At 42.5% G+C, this 17756-nt stretch overlaps 1 protein-coding gene across 3 annotated transcripts in view; it reads left to right on the forward strand.

Moving 5' to 3' along the window:
• The window catches only part of LOC110393269 (serine/threonine-protein kinase Sgk3), a 56958-nt gene continuing 39404 nt past the window's right edge, over positions 203-17756 (forward strand). For 2 of the 3 annotated variants that reach the window (XM_021385941.1, XM_021385939.1), the window contains exons 1-2: positions 203-339; positions 705-875. The gene's annotated coding sequence lies outside the window, so the exon portion shown is untranslated. The remainder of the gene's footprint in view (positions 340-704; positions 876-17756) is intronic. The other variant, XM_021385940.1, reaches the window with a different exon arrangement.

The following is a 17756-nucleotide window of genomic DNA, read 5'->3' on the forward strand; positions in this document are numbered from 1 at the left end:
GGCCCTTCAGGCCCGGCGTAACTCAATTGCGGAACGATTTGCGCTGGAAGGGCTCTCAAAGACCACCAAGGGCAGCGTCCACCTGCCGACTCCGCCGGAGGCCGCGGCGTTTCCAGGCGGTGCCTGCGGGGAGGGCCGCCCCGCCGCTCCCTCAGGCCGCGGCCGCCAGGGGCCGCTGGGCCGCGCGTCCCCGCCTGACCCCGCGGCGTGGCGCGGCGGCAGCGGCACCGCCCGCCCCGAACGGGGGCGGCCGCGCGTGGCCGTGGGGCCGCTCTGCCGGCGGCATCGCGGAGCTCGGCGGCGCGTCGGGGCGGGAAGGAGAGAGCCGAGCGGGCGGAGGTAGGTGCGGGCCGGGCGGGAGGCACGGCTGGCGGCGCGGGGAGATCCGCCGCTCGTCCTCCCTTCGGCGCGGGCCGTTGTTGTAGCCCGGGGATACGCGAGGGCTGGGATCTGCGCTCGTGCCTGCGCGGCGCTTGCGAGGTCAGCGGGGAGGAAGGGAACGGAGCCCCGGAGCGCGGAGCTGGTCCTGGCGGGCGGGAGGCAGCGCGCTGCGGGCAGCAGCGGGGGAACTCCTGCTTTCTTTTTTTTCCTCTTTTTTCTTTCCAATTGGATCATACGGACACTATATTTTAAAAAATAAGATCTGAAGTCATTCCGCATTTCACATTCTCCTTTTTTTTTTTTTTTAATTTTTTTTCCCCCAGCAGCGCTACTCACAGCTGGCAGTATTCCTGCACGTTCTGCGCCGTGCTCTGTGTTGTACCTTCCCGGACTGGCCGGGCTCGGGAGCCCCGAGTCTGCTGGCCGCAGCCATGGCTGACACCGCTGCCTGCAGCCCCGCAGCCTAACCCCGTGGGAGTGATTCCAGGATGGAGGTGAGGGAGGATTTGGGGAGGGGGCAGAGGGTGTGGATACGCGCTTGTAGGCGGCAAAACCCAGTTATCCGGCTGTGTTCCACTCTGCTGAGCGCTGCAGCCTCTTCAGTGTGTGTGCTCTGAGTGCTGAAATAGCGTTTAAATGTGGATTGGGCGCTCGAAGTAGGTGCTGACAGCCCGTCTGTTTAGATGTCTTTCATATTAATCTGTTAAAATCAGTACTGCTATCTTACAAGAGGATTAAACATTCCTTGAGGAGTGAGGCGCTGGCACTGCTGCCCGGAGAAGCTGTGGGTGCCCCATTCCCGGAGGCCCTCAGAGCCAGGCTGGATGGGGCCCAGGGCAGCCTGAGCAGGTGGGTGGCAACCAGCCCACAGCAGAGGGCTGGAATTAGGTAGCCTCTGAGGTTCCTTCCAACCCAAACCATTCTGCGACTGAGGAGAATGAGAACCGTCAGGTTTGGTACATACAGGACACCCAGATTATTGCAAGGCTTCTAAAGTGCTGAATTTGTTCTGAGGGGAGCTTTACTTCGGTGATCAGCAGCAGATAGGAATTGCTGCTTTTTGTTATTGCCCACCTGCGTTTGGATGTCGATGGACGGCTTTCTGACAAGCCTCTCGGGCTGGATGCACACATCTCATGGAGCAGAGGATCCACAAGGGACACGAGTTGCGCAGTTTCTGGCCAGTTCTGCTGTGATCTGCATATGAAATAACACATTGCAGGGAGCTAATAGTTCAAGCTTTATTTTAAAATTCCCTGTGAAAGTACTCCTCTGTTCATTTTTTGAGTTGTTTCAAGTCAGTCCATGAGTAGGTGGATAATTCTGCTGTAATGGTGTGCGTTTAAAATAGTGATTGCAGGTTTTTAACATTCAGAATCATTTTGATCTAAGCAGCTGGATTGGCTGCCAGCCTCCAAAGCTGACTTGACCCAGCAACAAGATGTTTCTAGAGAATAAGCTGAATTCCAAAAATAAAGTATATTAAATAGAACGTCACAGGTATTGGCAAATAAAAATAGGTGCGTAGCAACTCTTTTCTTTCTGGGATCTGGGATTTATGATGGAAATCACCTGTCATTTCATAATGTCATGCATGCTAATTGCAGGTTCAAGTTAATCATCGCTGTAGAAGAGGGCATGTCAAATCTTATTTTTCATCCCATCCACAGAGAATAAGCTTCTAATAAGCTCTGATCCTCCAGCCACATCCATACAGCAGCACTTTCCAGGCTGCCCTGCCTATATCCCTGATCATTTTCCAGATGGTTTCAGTTTCAGCACCTGCATGCAAGCAGTAGGACATTTTTGTCCTGCGGATACGAGGCATTTCATACAGAGATGCCCAGCATCTCTGCATGTAAATCGAGATCAGATTGCACATATTTGTAGCTGTAAATGAATATTTATTTTTGGCTGTCTTTATATATTTATATATAAATATAAATATAATATAAAGATCTTTATATTTATATATTTATATGTTTAAAAATATATAAATATATATATTTTTTAAAATTATATATATATAATATACATATATATTAAAAATATATGTATATTTTTAAGCAGAGAGCACCTCCCAAATGCAAAGCCACTGTTAGCTGGTTTTGTGACTTCATTTTTGGACACTTGTAAGCCATCAAAGACTTAAACTGCTATGATTTTTTTTTTCTACAGACCAGTGAACTAGATAACAACGTAAGTAATCTACGTGCTTCTGTAGACTGAGCTGTAGTAAAGCAATATGTTATTTTTATTTGAAGTTAGCACTTCAAATGTTTATATTGATGTTTCATTTTGTTCTAGCTTAAGCAGTATCCATCTGCTAACAAAACCTGCAAAGCAAACACTTTCCAAAATAGAACTGAAGGACTTGAGAATACTGCAAGAATGCTTTAAAACATCTTCACTGAGTTTGGCCTTGCACTCCTGTTTCTCAAACGCGGTGTGTCCGAGTCTTCCAAGCTGCATAACACAGCACCTGGCTCCAAAAGTGTCTGAGGTGTAGTGCAATCTCCCTTCCTGAGCAGGAAGTTCTTAAGCACTTTATCAGGAGCTGTTGTGGTTGAGCATCAAAGCTCTGGGGAGATAAGAAACTGAGACACCTGGGAAGCGTGCTGTAAATACTCAGACTGATGGGATCAGTTGTTTAGGTGTTGTTTTGTGTTTTTTTTTTTTTTTAAAAACGTGGCTTTTCCATAGGTACCTGGTGGTGGTGCCTGGAGGCTGGTAGTTCTGGTAATCAGAACCCGGGATCCTGCTCCCTGTGCCCAAGTGGTTCAAACCCACATCTCCTCCACGTCCACAGCTGTTGCTTGGACTGAAGGAGTCAAGTGAGAGGCAAACTGCTGCTCTAGTGGTTAGCCTGGGCCATCGCGTGGAAGGTGCTACAAGCTGCCTCAGCCTGAAGTGGGGAGAACCAGCAGGAAACCGGCTCTTTTAGCACTCAGTTTGCTGCCTTTGGTGTAGCTGTGTAGGATGAGTGCTAGCCTGTCACTTCTAAGGTAGGTATTTAGTCCTGTCATACTGACCTCATCCACAGATTGGGTTGGCTACATCCTGACTTGTAACTGTGCTGAGAGTCATCTTCTACAGTCTTCAGCAAAGAGAGAAACAGGAAGATATAGGGTTGTGTCTTCACGCAGTCTTTTCACTTGGGTCTTTAAGGCAACAACCATAGAATCATTAAGGCTGGAAAAGGCCTCTAAGATCATCTAGTCTAATTATCAACCCATCACCACCATGCCCACTAACCCATGTCCCTCAGTGCCACATCTACATGTCTCTTGAACACCTCCAGACTCCACCACCTCTCTGGGCAGCCTGTTCCAGTGCCTCACCACTCTTATAGAGGAGACATTTTTCCTAATATCCAACTTGAACCTCCTCAGCACAACTTAAGGCCATTCCCTCTCATTGCTTTGCTGTTATGTGGGAGAAGAGGCTGACCCCCATCTCACCACAACCTCCTTTTGGGTAGTTGTAGAGAGAAGTAAGGTATCCCCTGAATCTCCTCCAGACTAAACAACCCTAGTTCCCTCAGCCACTCCCCATAAGTCTAGAGCTGCAGACCTTCACCAGCTTTGTTGTCCTCTGGACATGCTCAAGGGCCTCTATGTCTTTCTTGTAGTGAGGGGCCCAAAACTGAACACAGCACTCAAAGTGCAGCCTCACTAGTGCTGAGTACAGAGGGATGATCACTTCCCTGCTCCTGCTGGCTGTACTATTCTGATAAAAGCCAGGATGCCATTGGCCTTCTTGGCCTCCTTGAGCACACTGCTGGCTCATGTTCCGCTGGCTGTCAACAAGCACTCCCAGATCCTTTTTATCATCTGACAAGGAGGGGTAAATTCCTCATTCTGTGATACTTGAGATACTTTGTTTTGCTAGTACTGTATTTCTTTGCTTTAGAGAAGGAAAGCACCTGGCTGTCGGGGGAAGTGTGGATAAGAAAGACTGGTGTCTACGTTTATTTCAAAGCTTCTTTATTCAAAGAGACACCGTGTCTTATTGTTGGCAGTCTCATTTGAAACTGAGGATGACTGGCAAGCTGCTAGTCCTAACTGCCTTGCCAAATCCTATTACAAAATATTGCCACTGTAAGAATTGTGTAACTTTATAGATCATTATATTTCTCTTGGAAAAAAAGTAAATCAAAGGGATATCAGCTTCTGACACTCTATGATGTTGTGCTGTTTAAAAGGAGGTAGGTCTCAGCTGAGAAACAAGGTGACACACTGCCAGCTGCTTTGCTGCCACCTGCTCTTCCAGTTCTTAGGATCATTTCTCCTTCAGTGGTACTTCCCCATCTCTTGCTTATTGTAGCGAAAAAGCCAAGGACACAAAACTGCTTCATTGTGTTTTTTAAATGCAAAGTATTTTGGACCAGGCTTCAGACAAAGAAGTGCTTTGGCTTTGATTCTGGATTCGGTGTTGGTAACATTGGAGGTACATCAGAGTGGATTTGTAGTGTCTCTGCAAATATGTGTATGTGACTTGCACTTCATGCTTCAGCATTGAACTACTGTAGAATTGAAGTCATTTCCAAGTATTTATCTAAATCATATAGGATGCAAAATCTGTTATCTAAATGTATGCAAACTGTGTGCCAGCTTTTTAGGTATTGCAACTTTTCTGTTTGTTGCTAAAACACACGGCAGTTAAACAGAGTTCTTATTTTTCAGATGCTACTTTTCACAGCTTAGCATCATTAATGTTTGCTGAAATTATAATTTTAATGAGAAGCTGTGTTTGGGGGACTTGTGAGCTTTGTTGTTCTGTGATGCCATTGCACTAGAGTGACATTTCTGAATTCCAGCAGGAAGATACACTCAAGGGGAAGTGCTGCTTAGGGCTACACGTGTTGGATCGTGCATTTACTTGGGTCAGAACGAACCCTGGGACATGTCGAGTGCAACCACCTGCTGAAAATAGAGTTAGCACCAAGTTCAGGCAAGCTTGCTCAGGGCTCTCTGGATGGGTTTTGAAAACCTCCAGGAACAGACTCCACAGCAGAGAGCCTGACTTCTGGGTAACCTTCTCCAGCAGAGGCTGCCGTTGGGTCCTCATGAAGCCTGAGGCTAAACCCCCTGGGCCGAGTGCTGCAGCCCTTGACCATCCATCTTTGGAGCTCTTTCATTCCCCATGTAGTGCTCTGGAATGTCCAGTTTATGTGTTTTGCTTTAAAATTTGAAGGAACACGGTATAGGGATAGGAGGTAATTAAAAAAAAAAACAAAACTCTTTTGGATGGTCTTTAACCATACCTTGCAAAAGGAAGATGCAGTAAGTCTAGATGTTTGGAAAGGTACTGAAAGTTTCTAAATGGAGAAACTTTAGAGTAGTTCAGAAATAAGAGCTACCTGGCAAAAACACCCACGCTTTCAAGTGCCTGAAGACAAGCACAGCAAGGACCTGTGCTTCCTCGCCAGAAAGTAGTAGCGGTGTGCCTTGATTATATTTTAAATGTTTTCTGTTTGCCTTGGAATTGCTGGGTATAACAACTCTTTTCTGTCCTTCTGTGCTCAGAGCCCTTATTGGAAACATATGGGGTTTCTCTATCAGGAGACCACAAAGCTGGCCCTTGGTAGCGTCCCTTGAAAAATCATGTGATACTTGGATCAGTGACAGAGAAAATGAGCAATTACATGGCTCTGTCAGGAAACTGTGCCTGATGTGCTCATAAATTGTCAAACCTCTTAGTATAAAGCATTTGTATCAAGAACAAATGGTGCTGTTTCTGATGATGTGTTATATCTTGTGCATGTGTACACACATATTATATGTAACTCCAAAGGCATGTGCTAAATAGATTGGTTTAACTTCACTTTTCTTCAGAATTTTTTGGAGGTTGACTGCCTTCTTGGTGCCCTTTTCATGTTAACTAATATGTTACGTGGTGGATGAATAGGATTCTTTATAGAATTATCTAAAACGGGGCACTGATTTATTTGAAAACAAAGGGTTTCTTTAGAGCTAAGTTTAAGCTGGCATTGCCATGAATCCTAGAATTATTCTACATTTAAATGAGAGAACAGTGATGCACTTGTACTTGTGCTTTGAACAGCACAGAGCTGTTGACCAGAGACTTAGAGGCTGCTGAGCAAATCTTTCTAGGTTCAGTTGCTGAAGTTTCCAAGTCTGCTTTTCTCTTCTTTAGCTGGTAATGAAAAGCAGAGGTAAAAAGATATTATATCTTGGTGCTAACCAATTTATGTGGAGGCATGCGAGTTGTTCTGTGGTGTGATTCAGACAAATCCTTAGAATCCCAAGTGATCTGTAGCAATTTGAATGTGTACTTTTTCTCTGTTTTGGTTTGGGGTGTGTGGGATGTAGTGTATAGCAGCTAAACAATACCTCACTTGTTTTTAAAAAAGCTTGGGAAGCAGCAGTGAGAAAGAAGAAAATATTTACCATAGTTTTCTACCCAATTAAAACCAGAAGGCAGACTGAAAAGGAGAGAGCTCGTCTATCACTCACACCAGTTAAATGTAAGTTTTGCTGCCTGGATTTTAATTTACACATCCAAGGCAATGTAAATATAAAGTAGAAGCTTGACTTAACCTCACCAATTCAGAAGACCTCCAGATTTATGATCCACTTGGTTTTGGTTATGGCATCTGGGTGTTTAAGCACATTTTATGTGAATTGACAGAGGCTATTAGAAACTCGTGAACAGCCTTAAAACGTTGAACTTGCAGAGTACTTCACCAGAATGTGTCATTGATGCCTGTCTTGCAAGCATAGCTCTACAACATGTGCTGGCTGCGATCCTCGCTTAAGATGCTCACATGTCTGATGCCCTCAGCCCTTTTTCCTGTTTAATTATCTGGGAATCAAACCAGAATTCTGTAGCTTCTGTCAAGTATTAAAAGGTATCTAGAATTTCTGTGTAAACATTTTAATTGTATTTGTTGGTATTCATTGAGATTGTTGGTTTTTTTTCCCATGTTTCATGTGTATTTGTTTCTGAAGAACTAAAATAGAGGTGGAAGAAGAAACAGCATAGCAATTGTGAGGTTTTACTCAGAAATGAAAGAGCAAACTTGTCAACACGTGCAAAAATCAGTTTGATATTTTATGTAGGGGCATCACTTGAAATGACCTGAAAGAAATATTACCATCATCCACCCAGCCAAAGTTATGATAATTATCCAGGGAATCATGCTGCATGTGATGTGCAGAGCTTAAGAAAGCAACCAGTCTTTGATAAAGAATCTGTACGTGCTGAATATTTCCACAGGTGTACTGGCAGCTCCTTTGCTGCAGAGCGACCGCCTTGTAAGGCACAGGGGCTGGCCTTATGCCTCTGGACATAGAGCTGCTTTTCAATGGCAGTTGCACGCTCTCAGACATATGCACAATTTTACCCCTAGGGGAAAAAAAAAAAAAAAAGGTTGCATGATGTTAACAAGAAATTAGGAACTGGCAATGAGAAACTGGAACATTCTTTGTCATGGGGACTGCTTTATGACTTGGGAGCTGGAAGAGATTGATGGCTTGGCTGCCTGGCCTTCTGCTTTTTTTTTTTTTTTTTTCCTGCCATTTTATACGAGTCAGAAAGCCCCGAGACATAGGTCTTCATTTATTTTTTTGGGGGGGGTGGGGTGAGAAAGAAGCTCTGTGGTTGTTTGCTGCAGTTTGTATGCAGACCTGCCGAAGACACCCGTATGTCACATCAGGTGTCAGTGGTCAGTACGCAGTCTTGAATCGGTGCCTGGTGCCTGAGCTCTTGATGGTGTCACTCTGGCACAAGAACTTACGCCTGCCTGGTGGCTGAGACAAGCTGTGCTGTTCTGGGCTGCCACAGTTGATCTGTCATGCTTTGCTCTCTGCCGTACAGATGCCACTGCTGGTCCCAACGCTCATGGTTTGGCGTAGGGCAGACCTCCATCGTTCATAGAACATTGCTTCCAGCTGTACTTTTTAAGTCTCAAGAGGCCATCTAAAATGTCTGTGCCCCAAAGGTGAAATCTGTCTTTTATTAAGTGTTTGCCTCAGCTGTTTTTAAAGGTCTCGTGGAATCTCTTCCAGTGCCTCACTGCCCGTCCTTGCTTGCTTGTGGTGGTGAGTTTGGTTTTTTGTTTTTGTCCTTAAAGTTCTTGCCTCCCCTCCTCCAGTGTCTAACCTGAACCCTTCACTGTACCCATTTTAAGCTCATTAGGACTTGTCCTCTCCGTGCTTGACTGAGGAAGAGACAATTCCCATCTTGTAGCAGTATTCTGAAACAGCAGCCATTCCTTATGTGGTTTTGCCCCGTCCTAACAACTAGCTTGTCCAGGATCCCACCCCACCCCTAGCTTGTATTTTTAGACTACTTTGCACTCATTGCTGTTCCCTAGACCCCTTCTGGTGCTCTCCTAGGTATTCAGATTGGAACAGAGATAGGTAGGTAGAAAGATACTTCTAAGTTCAGCTGATAATACTCAGACATTGCACTCCCAACACCTTTTTTTTTAATCTTGTAACAATGTTTGCCATTCTTAGAACAACTTGGTATTTGTCTCTTGTTATCCACTGTAGCCTACAGCTGTGTTGCTTCTCATCTTGTCTGTATTTGATGTTTCCTGCCTGAGGGAAGTATCTTGTACGTGACATTTCACTCTGTCCTTCCATATTACTACTGTATCCTAACATTTGTATATTTAACCTTTGTTTCTCACATCCTAAATGATTAATTCTCCCTGCTTCTTTAGTTTGATTGTTAAAATACCTCGAGGCAGTTTCGAAGCCTTACTAAAGGAAAGATGTGACATCTGTGCTTTCTCTTCTACCTATCTGGAAGGCCTGTCAAAGGAAGTTAGCAATGCGATTTAGCAAATCTCTTTGGCTCCTCGTTAAGCTTAAGGTGCTGCTAATTCATTCGTTCTGGATTTTTTTTTTTCCTGGGAATTTGACATTAAACTGACTTATTGGCTCTGTAATTTCATTCTAACTAAGGTGGGTGATATGTTTGCCCTTTTCCAGTTTTTTGATATATTACATTGCTTACCCTTCATGAGTGACCTGTAACCGAGCTACATCCCAGAGGGAGATTCATCAGGCCAGACAATATGTGAGTCTCTTATTTCCCTAATATTCTTACCTGTTTGTTGTTTTGTCCACTTGTTTGTTTTCTCCATTGTACGCATACACGTGCACACACTCTACTTCGAGATGTAGGGCTGCAAGGTTTTTCTTGTTCTTAAGATAAAAATATATGGATAAGAAGGATTAATTGTTGCTACCTTTTAAAAAAAAAATTGCATTATAACTTTATCTTAACCATGCTGGTTTTTGTAGTTTTGTACTCATGCAAATTTAATACTTACTGCTAGCAATTTGACCAGGTTTCCACATCCTGCGTCTGCCCTGAGCTGCTCAGAGATCCCCAAACACAACACCTAGATAAAGAAGTCTCTTACTACAACTCCTGTCGTTTGTTTTTATAGGGCACAAGGTCAGATTATTCTGTTCTATTGTTCCTTTGAGGAAACTGCTGCTTTTTTCTCTTTTAGTAATTTCTCTTGTGAGGTGTACTCTAAGTGTGTTGACATTCATCTTCATTATATTTGTGAGCTCCCTCCCTTGCCTTCCATTTCATGAGTTTTAGTCAGTTTATCTTCTGAACTTGTTGATCTCCATTTGCCCAGAAACAAATCTATGGATCTGCTGCTTTCTGTATTTTTTGCATTTTTTTAATTTAAAAAAAATTGCTAATTTTGAAATAAAGAAGTCTCAGTCTAAAGCACAAGAGAGCTTCACACCAATTTTAAGGCCTTTGTTCCTGATACCACGCAAATATCAAGGTGATCACGTGTTATTAGATTCCCACTGTAGCCTTTTCAGTTCTGTTTCCAACTTGAATGTTTGATCAGTCCATTTGAGATCTCAGGTAGCTGGTGCTGCCAGACACTTTAAAATAGCCACAACACTGTTCAAACTGACTAGCCCTACTTACTGCAGGAACCAGCTGCTTATGTGCTTCAGACCCTGCAGGCCACGGTCCCATATTGTGCATCACTGTTCTTCAGTACCAGTGAACTTAATGAAGTGGGAAACATCAATTTGAAAATGAAATAAAGAGTGAGTGTGCTTTGGGAGGGACTGTTACTGTGTGTCCACAACTCTCATCGGCAACCTGCCCTCATCTGAGGTAAGATCAGCTTGCCTTCCACACACTGATTGTCCCACCAAGCAGGGATGCTGCATCTAAGCTCCTCAAACCATGGATTTACGCACAAGATTTAGGTCCATTGCTTCTTCCAACAATGGTAGGCAAAATTTTTAACAAAACCACATAATTAGAGTCAACAGGTCTTCTATGTCTTGAGTGGCTTAGGGGTTTAAGTGCTTCCCATTGCTGTTTTCAGAAGGGAATGCAGTACTGCATCCCACTCCAGAAAGAGAAGAAATGCTTCATGCGTCCACCCTCAGGGAGAGCAGTGATAGTAGGAGCTTACTGCTGACTTTCTGGAAAGCCAATGAGTGAAAAAGGCCAGCACGAGTATTCCCACCCCACTGTGAGGAGTCAGTGCAGGCAGCCTTTCTTTTGAATTGAAGCATAAGCATAAAGGGATGCATCTGACCCAAGTCCTAAGAGCTAGGAATGAAGAATTTTTGAACATTTAAGGGATTCTTAGGTAGTCCACTGAGCATGATTAAAGGGGCATAAGCAAAAATACCTAGGTATAAATTTGTTTGGTTGTCTTTGTTGTGGCTAGCCACTATGCACGCAAAGCTGCATCACACCCATGTTGTGCTAGATGTGTTGTACAAGGTAATAAAGGTGACCTCTTTCCTGAAGAGCTGTACTCTGGCATTTCTTCCTTGCTGGTAAGAAAAGACAAGTTACAGCTGCAGTGTGAGAGGGGTCCACTTCTATTACATCTCCAGCCAAATAAGACAGAGATCTGGATATTTTTTGCACCCCTTCATATCATGAACCTAATTGGAGATTAAATAGTTTTAGCAAACTAATACCCTGAGCATACTGATGCATGCCTCTAGACCACTCATAAGGAGCTGCAGTATCACTGGGGATGGTGAGCGAGTGGTCTCCCCAGAATCTGTGTGTGAACTGACTGTTCTACTGTTGCTCAGCTGGTACACAAATGAGCTATCAATGCTAGGGCTGGGGTGTTTTCAGAAGAAAGTAGGACCTGCAGTTCTTTGTTTGAAATGGACCAGGTGGGATTTTCTTTTCCTAGGTCAATAAAAAGGCAATCTTTAGCAAATAATCTTACTCTGCTGTGGCATAATGACTAAGATCTCATGGGAATTAGAAAGACACAAGGTCTTTTCCTCGTTCTGCTGGAAAACCTTTTTGTGTGCTTTTGCTGAATCTTTTAGTGTGTGTTGCAGGTACTTTTTTTATTACTATTCCCATGGTTTCCAATGTAGTAGCTCTTAATTTTATTGTTCATTGGAATCTGAACAGGCTTGGCCAAGAAAACATTGCTACAGGCAAAGAAAATGCTGTTTAGTCGATTCATCGGGATCCAGAGCTGGATTTATTATTTACTCTCCATAGCCAATATCTGGGATTTTATTCTGTATTCTGACTTCCTTGCAAATTTGTGGTATATTCTATACCAGCATGCTACAGAACTGACCACAAACCAGCATCAGACCTCTTTTCTTTTTAAGGCTCTTCAGTAAATTGACTCCTTAACTTTTCAAGTCTGGGCAGATTATGTAGCAGTATTTGAAAACTTTCTTCTAAAATGTAAATACAAATCCTGTGGTTTATTTGTTCAGAAGATACCAGCAAGTATTCTCTGAAATAACTTGCTCCTCTCGTAGTAAACCCAGACCCAGCTTGGTATATGCGTGCATGTAGATCCACTTCTCAACCCCCCCCCCATACACACACACAGCGCAACACAGTGAAAAATACTATACTATACTATACTATACTTTACTATAGTAAAGGAGTGGGAGTTCTGCATGGTTCTATGTCTGCTCCCCCCTGACACTACAGGAAGCCCTGGGCTGTGCTCTCATCTTTCCTAGACACACAATAAAATGAAAATATAATCCCATGTAAATTCAGTAACTAATCCTCGCATCACCGTGTTTTCATACTCCAAAAATTCCAGCATCCACACAGGTATAGCTTGTACCTGTCTACCATGGTGGGCATGTTAATTCTTTCAAGTTTGCATTTTTGTGGAATGTCCAAAATTCCTTTCCCCTTGGCATTACTTTAATGCTTTGTGTGTTCTCTTTTTGTCTCTCTCAGCTTCTGGTCCTTTTGTTAGTTGGCAGAAACTCTGCTACCACTCCACAATCCAGTGAAAGTGCTAAATTGTTCCAGCTTATGTGATTTTGAGACGTCCTTCCCATAAACAAGATCTTAAAATCTGGTACCTAGTTTAACAATGCAAGTTCACAGTGAATGCAATAAAATGTGTATTAAAAGGTTTATTGAGCAGTTACATATGTAGAAACACAGGACCCAGGAATCAGCAGTACAAACAGCCATCTTGCTTGCTCTGACTTTTAAAGAATTAGCTGTTTTTTCCCTTCGTTCTTCAGCGTTTCTCTTCTCAAAATCAGACATTATTCTTATAAGAGTGAAAAACTGACAGTGCTTTGTTTTCTGATTTTGGAGACGCACCTGAATCAATAAAATCAACAGTGGAGGCAGATGGGTGAAGGGATGGAAATATCCACGATTACCCAGATTTTATTTCACTGGAGATCTGTTTTTCTTCTCAAAGGTTAATACAGAGCATGTGGCTAGGAGGAGGTATGGTAAGGGGCCCATGGCAGACAGGCAGACTGAGGGGACAGGGAAGCTTTAGGAAGGAAATTGCATCATGGTTCTGTGGGTTATTCAAGTGTATTTCAACTGATTCAAGTGGAGGTATATATAAAGGTGAACAATGAGACAGTATTTCTGAAGTGGGTATTTTGAAAGGCTGTTGTTTGCTGCACTTTATATAAATGAAAGGTACATTTGAATCAGAAGCAATTTGGTATAGTAATCTGCTAGTGACTCATCCCAAACTTGAGTGGAAGTGGAGCTCGTGTGTCACAGATAGATGTTTGAGCAGTGACATGGTACCTGCTTCAGACTGAAGTTAAATTCTCATCAGTTAAATCAAGAGTGAAAGACATTAGCACCCTCCTCCAACACCACTTCTGTTAGCTTTGCTTGGTACTGTGCATATTCCAGTTTAGCCGTCCTCACCAACGCTGCCATTTCATCCCAGTGGAGACTGTTTTTTGGTAGTTGAACATTGTGCAGATAATGAACAACTCTCGTATTTGACTCTAAATGCAGTAGCAATATATTTACTGAATGCTTCAGTTCATGAGATGTACAACATCTTCAGTTCTCATGGCTTTTAAAAATTATTTATCTTGCTTCTAGAACAAAATTGTTCCTGTGCTTAATTGGAAGATTTATGAAAACGTGTAATGAATCAGGTTGACACAAAGTAAGATTGCCAGGTAATTACAAAACTTTGGCATTTTGTTCTTTTGTGTTCTTACGCAAGCTTGAAATTGTTCTGTCGTCTACAAAAATTACTTTAATTTGTGCAGCGCTGTTGGAGAACATCGTATTTGGAGTCGGACATGTTCTCACGTCTTACAGAAGGAAAACAGAGTTGTCTAGAGTTGTGTGCAGGAACACCTTCCTGCGAAACATTTGACTACTTTGAATGACGACTGCAGGAAAATACAATGCATTTTAAGTAATTTGCTTCTTATTGTCCCTTTAAAATAGCTGTAGGAAAATGTCAGCAGGTAAAATTCTCATACTTAGTATTCATGTTCCATGCAGTAACCTACCATGCCTTTCCTTGTTCCTTCTGTTCTTACCGCCCAACACCGTAATAGCTAACATCCAAAAAATTGCTGGCCTGGAAGATTAAATACTGACATTTGCCCTTTAAAAACTTATTATGAAATAGTGGTCTTGAGTTGACATCGAGATTAGGGGGATTTACATAACTTTCAGTTGTGTTTCATACTCAGATCTAGTTTTTCTCAGGATGAACAATATATATTTAACTGTTTCTGCTAGATTGCCATGTTATTTCATATGAAACGAAAGATACGTTGTTAAGTAGATTCCAAAGGTTGATCAGCTGTCCTCTGCCCTAGTTTGTTCTTAGACATCATCCTATATTGTATTGGTTTTACCTGGTGTAAGAGGACAGGACATATGCGTGTCTATATAAATCTATCACTTCATAGTTGAGACTCATGTAAACACATAAAACATTGACCCAAAACTCTGAGGACTGAAGAAGAGAGTGCTTGGAGAACAAAAAACAAACAAACAAACAAAAACCAAGCCAGACTCTGTAGTTAGTAGGTGGAAATATATATTCTCTGTGGATTAGTAATAGGCTGGGCATCAGGCGAACATGAGGAAATGGCTAGATAAACATGTAAACAAAGTAAGGACAGAAAATAATAAACTTCTACAAAATTCTCCTTTGATCTCTCTCCTTTTTGGACAGAGATGCAGCTTCCTGCTTTGGTGGAGAGGCTTTTAAATTGTTCCTATCAGTTTTCTACTATTGAATTGGCATGGATCAGTGCTATAGCAGAATGCATGCATCTTTTGACGTAAACAATTTGTTGGAGCTATTAATAGAATAGTAAATCCAAATCTGGTCTATTCTGTAAATCTTAGGTTGCTTTTAAAGTGCTGCTATTTTGGAAAAAGGCTGTGAGCAAATTAAAATAGGAAAACAGCTGTCAAATGAGATGACCAGTGACACATCCTTCCTTACATCACGGTAAAGCTTCTGAACCTTCCTGTCTCTCTGCTTATTTCCTAAGGCTTAATACAGCAGGAACTGAGAGTAGCTAGAGAATGGAGACTCACAGTGAACCCTCCTGATCTCGTGCCAACTAGTGAAGATATTGACTGTGAGGAGGAGGGTGGAAAAGCAAATATGAAAAAAAAGGCCCACCCTTGTTTAGTTTCATTTGAATAGAATACTTGGACAGATGAACAACCAGTAAATAGCTTGAAAAACCAAACATAGTGGTTGTGTTCTCACTCACCTCTATGATTTGGGGAAGAATTCTTGACATTCTGGATAGACCCCACCTACATGACATTGTGTGCCAAAGCATTTGTTTACCAGAGCATGTTTGTTCACCCAAGCCTGTATTTGCAATTCTAGTTGAACGTGCTGTAGCTGGGATTCGGGTGGCTGAATTAAGAAACATCCATACAAAATGACTACTTTGAGAGCTTTTTTTATTATACTTAGCTTAGCTTTAGCATACCTTCCCGCACATACTGCTCAGATCTTGGGCATACTCAGCGAGCTGACCTGTTTTATGAAGCAGTTTTTATAAGCTGAATACCAAAGAGTCTATGTTAAGAACAAATGCAGGTCTTATCGTACTGTGAGTTGGGAGGAGGTTTTTTTTAGCAACTAGCGCTGATACTTCAAGAGGTATATTGGATAACTTCAGCTTCAAAGCATTTAACAACACAGTAATTGATTACTGTCATGTATACATATCTATTGAAGCTTGCCCCAGAACTTGCTGGCACATACCAGCAAGCTATATATTTGACATGTGAAGAACTTAATTTGCATGTATCTGTAAAGCAACCTGTTATCTTTGGTATTTTGTTATACATGGTTGGTTGTTTTTTTTTTCTTGGTTTTGTTTTTGTAGAACTCTGTGGGACTTAAAGTCAGGTCCAGCGCACTTCTTTCCCTCATATATTTAGAACACATGTAAAGCCTGTGCAAAATGTTCATGTAAGCAAATGCCTCGAGGCAGCACTGACAGGGCGCATCTCTAGGACAATGGAAAGCTAAAGTAAATTAGGCTATCTGTGGTTGGGAATGATGATGTTAAGGGTCTTTTCCAACCTAAGCGATTCTGTGTCTCTATCCGGAGTTCAGTATTTGTGCCATTATCCTCCTCCTGATAGCTGAACTTGTCTGTAGAGATTTTGTTAGGGTACCTGTTCTGCACTGTTCACTTCAATGAGTGAGTGTAGTAAAAGAGGTGAGAGCCCAGAGAGCTATTTCTATACCACTGAGTATATTCAGATACTGGTATACGTCCATGCACCCGTGGTTAGCAGGGCTCTGTCTGGGTTGCGTCTGCTGGTGGAGAGTGAGTGGGGTAAGTATGTGAACAGGGTGTGCACAGGGGGCTTTGAGTCTGAAGCCTTGTCAGGCAGCTTCGTGCACCGCACTGCTCACTTGAAGTGCTTTGTGTTGCAGGTAATTTTTAGAAACTGATCATCAGAGTTGTTTGTGTTATAACAGAATACATTGTTCAGCTTGCCTTAACTGAAAAAGCAGTCCAAAGTGACTGATGCTGCAATAATAATACATTCTAGTTATGTATGAGGAGGTCTATGTAGAGCACAAGGAGAGGAAAACGGGTGCTCATATTTTAAGGGCAGATATGGTATTGCACTGCCTGATAACTGCTTTTTATCTTGAAATCCCACCATGCATTTATGCAGTTTCTGCCCCAAACTGCTTGCCTGTATCAAACTGCCCAGAGGTCTGTTAGTTATAACACTATGTTGTAGAAAAATAATGAATTTTCCTTAGTAGATTTAGAAAAATATACTGAGGATTTCGGCCATATAACAGAACATAAAAAAGTAGAACTCTTGTATAAAAGGATAAAACGGATAACTTACGGCCTCATTTGTCCCCATATTTTCATTTTGTTTTCCATCCTTTAAAATCCTGTCTAATGCTTGTGACAGTAACTTGATTTGCATGTACGTATGTTCTCTACTAATAGTTGATTTGGATAAAATGTGAAGCTGATTATGGTATGGTGTGGATTATAGGTTGGTATCAGGCTCACGAGGTTCCTGACTTTCCTAGTGGAATGAATCTTTCAGGTTTCCTCCCATATCACTCAGCCCTCCACGTTACATTTTCTGTCACCAGTATTTCCCCACAGTGTGGTGATGGCTGCTAAGCTCATAAACTCCCTTTTCTATGGGGGATTTGCCTATAGTTGTGGGCTGAAACAGATTCCTTCTTGTTTTAAAGGACTGTATGGAACATAACTGAACTTGAAGCATACAAAGAACCGCCACGTACCCTGGCTTGTATGCAGCTCTGAATATGGTGATGACTGCCTTTCAGGGAATTCAAATTCCTGAAAGCTCAGTAAGATCTGAAACTTGAAATTGGCTTTTATGGGGGGGGGGAAGGAAGACACCCTTAGGTCGAGTCTTATTTGCTTTGTGAGGAATGAGGGCTATGTTTGGACTAAGATGAAAACTGTAAAAAGTGCCATGTGTCCAATTTTTCTCCAGAGATGTTTCCTTTCCACTTACTAGAGGTGATACCGGGACAGCACGTGAGCTGTTTGCGTTGATTTTGGAGCAGATAAGTAAGTGTGGCCGTTCAATGCAGACTACAGATG

This window comes from Numida meleagris, chromosome 2, assembly GCF_002078875.1.
Source record: "Numida meleagris isolate 19003 breed g44 Domestic line chromosome 2, NumMel1.0, whole genome shotgun sequence".
Lineage (NCBI taxonomy): Eukaryota > Metazoa > Chordata > Aves > Galliformes > Numididae > Numida > Numida meleagris.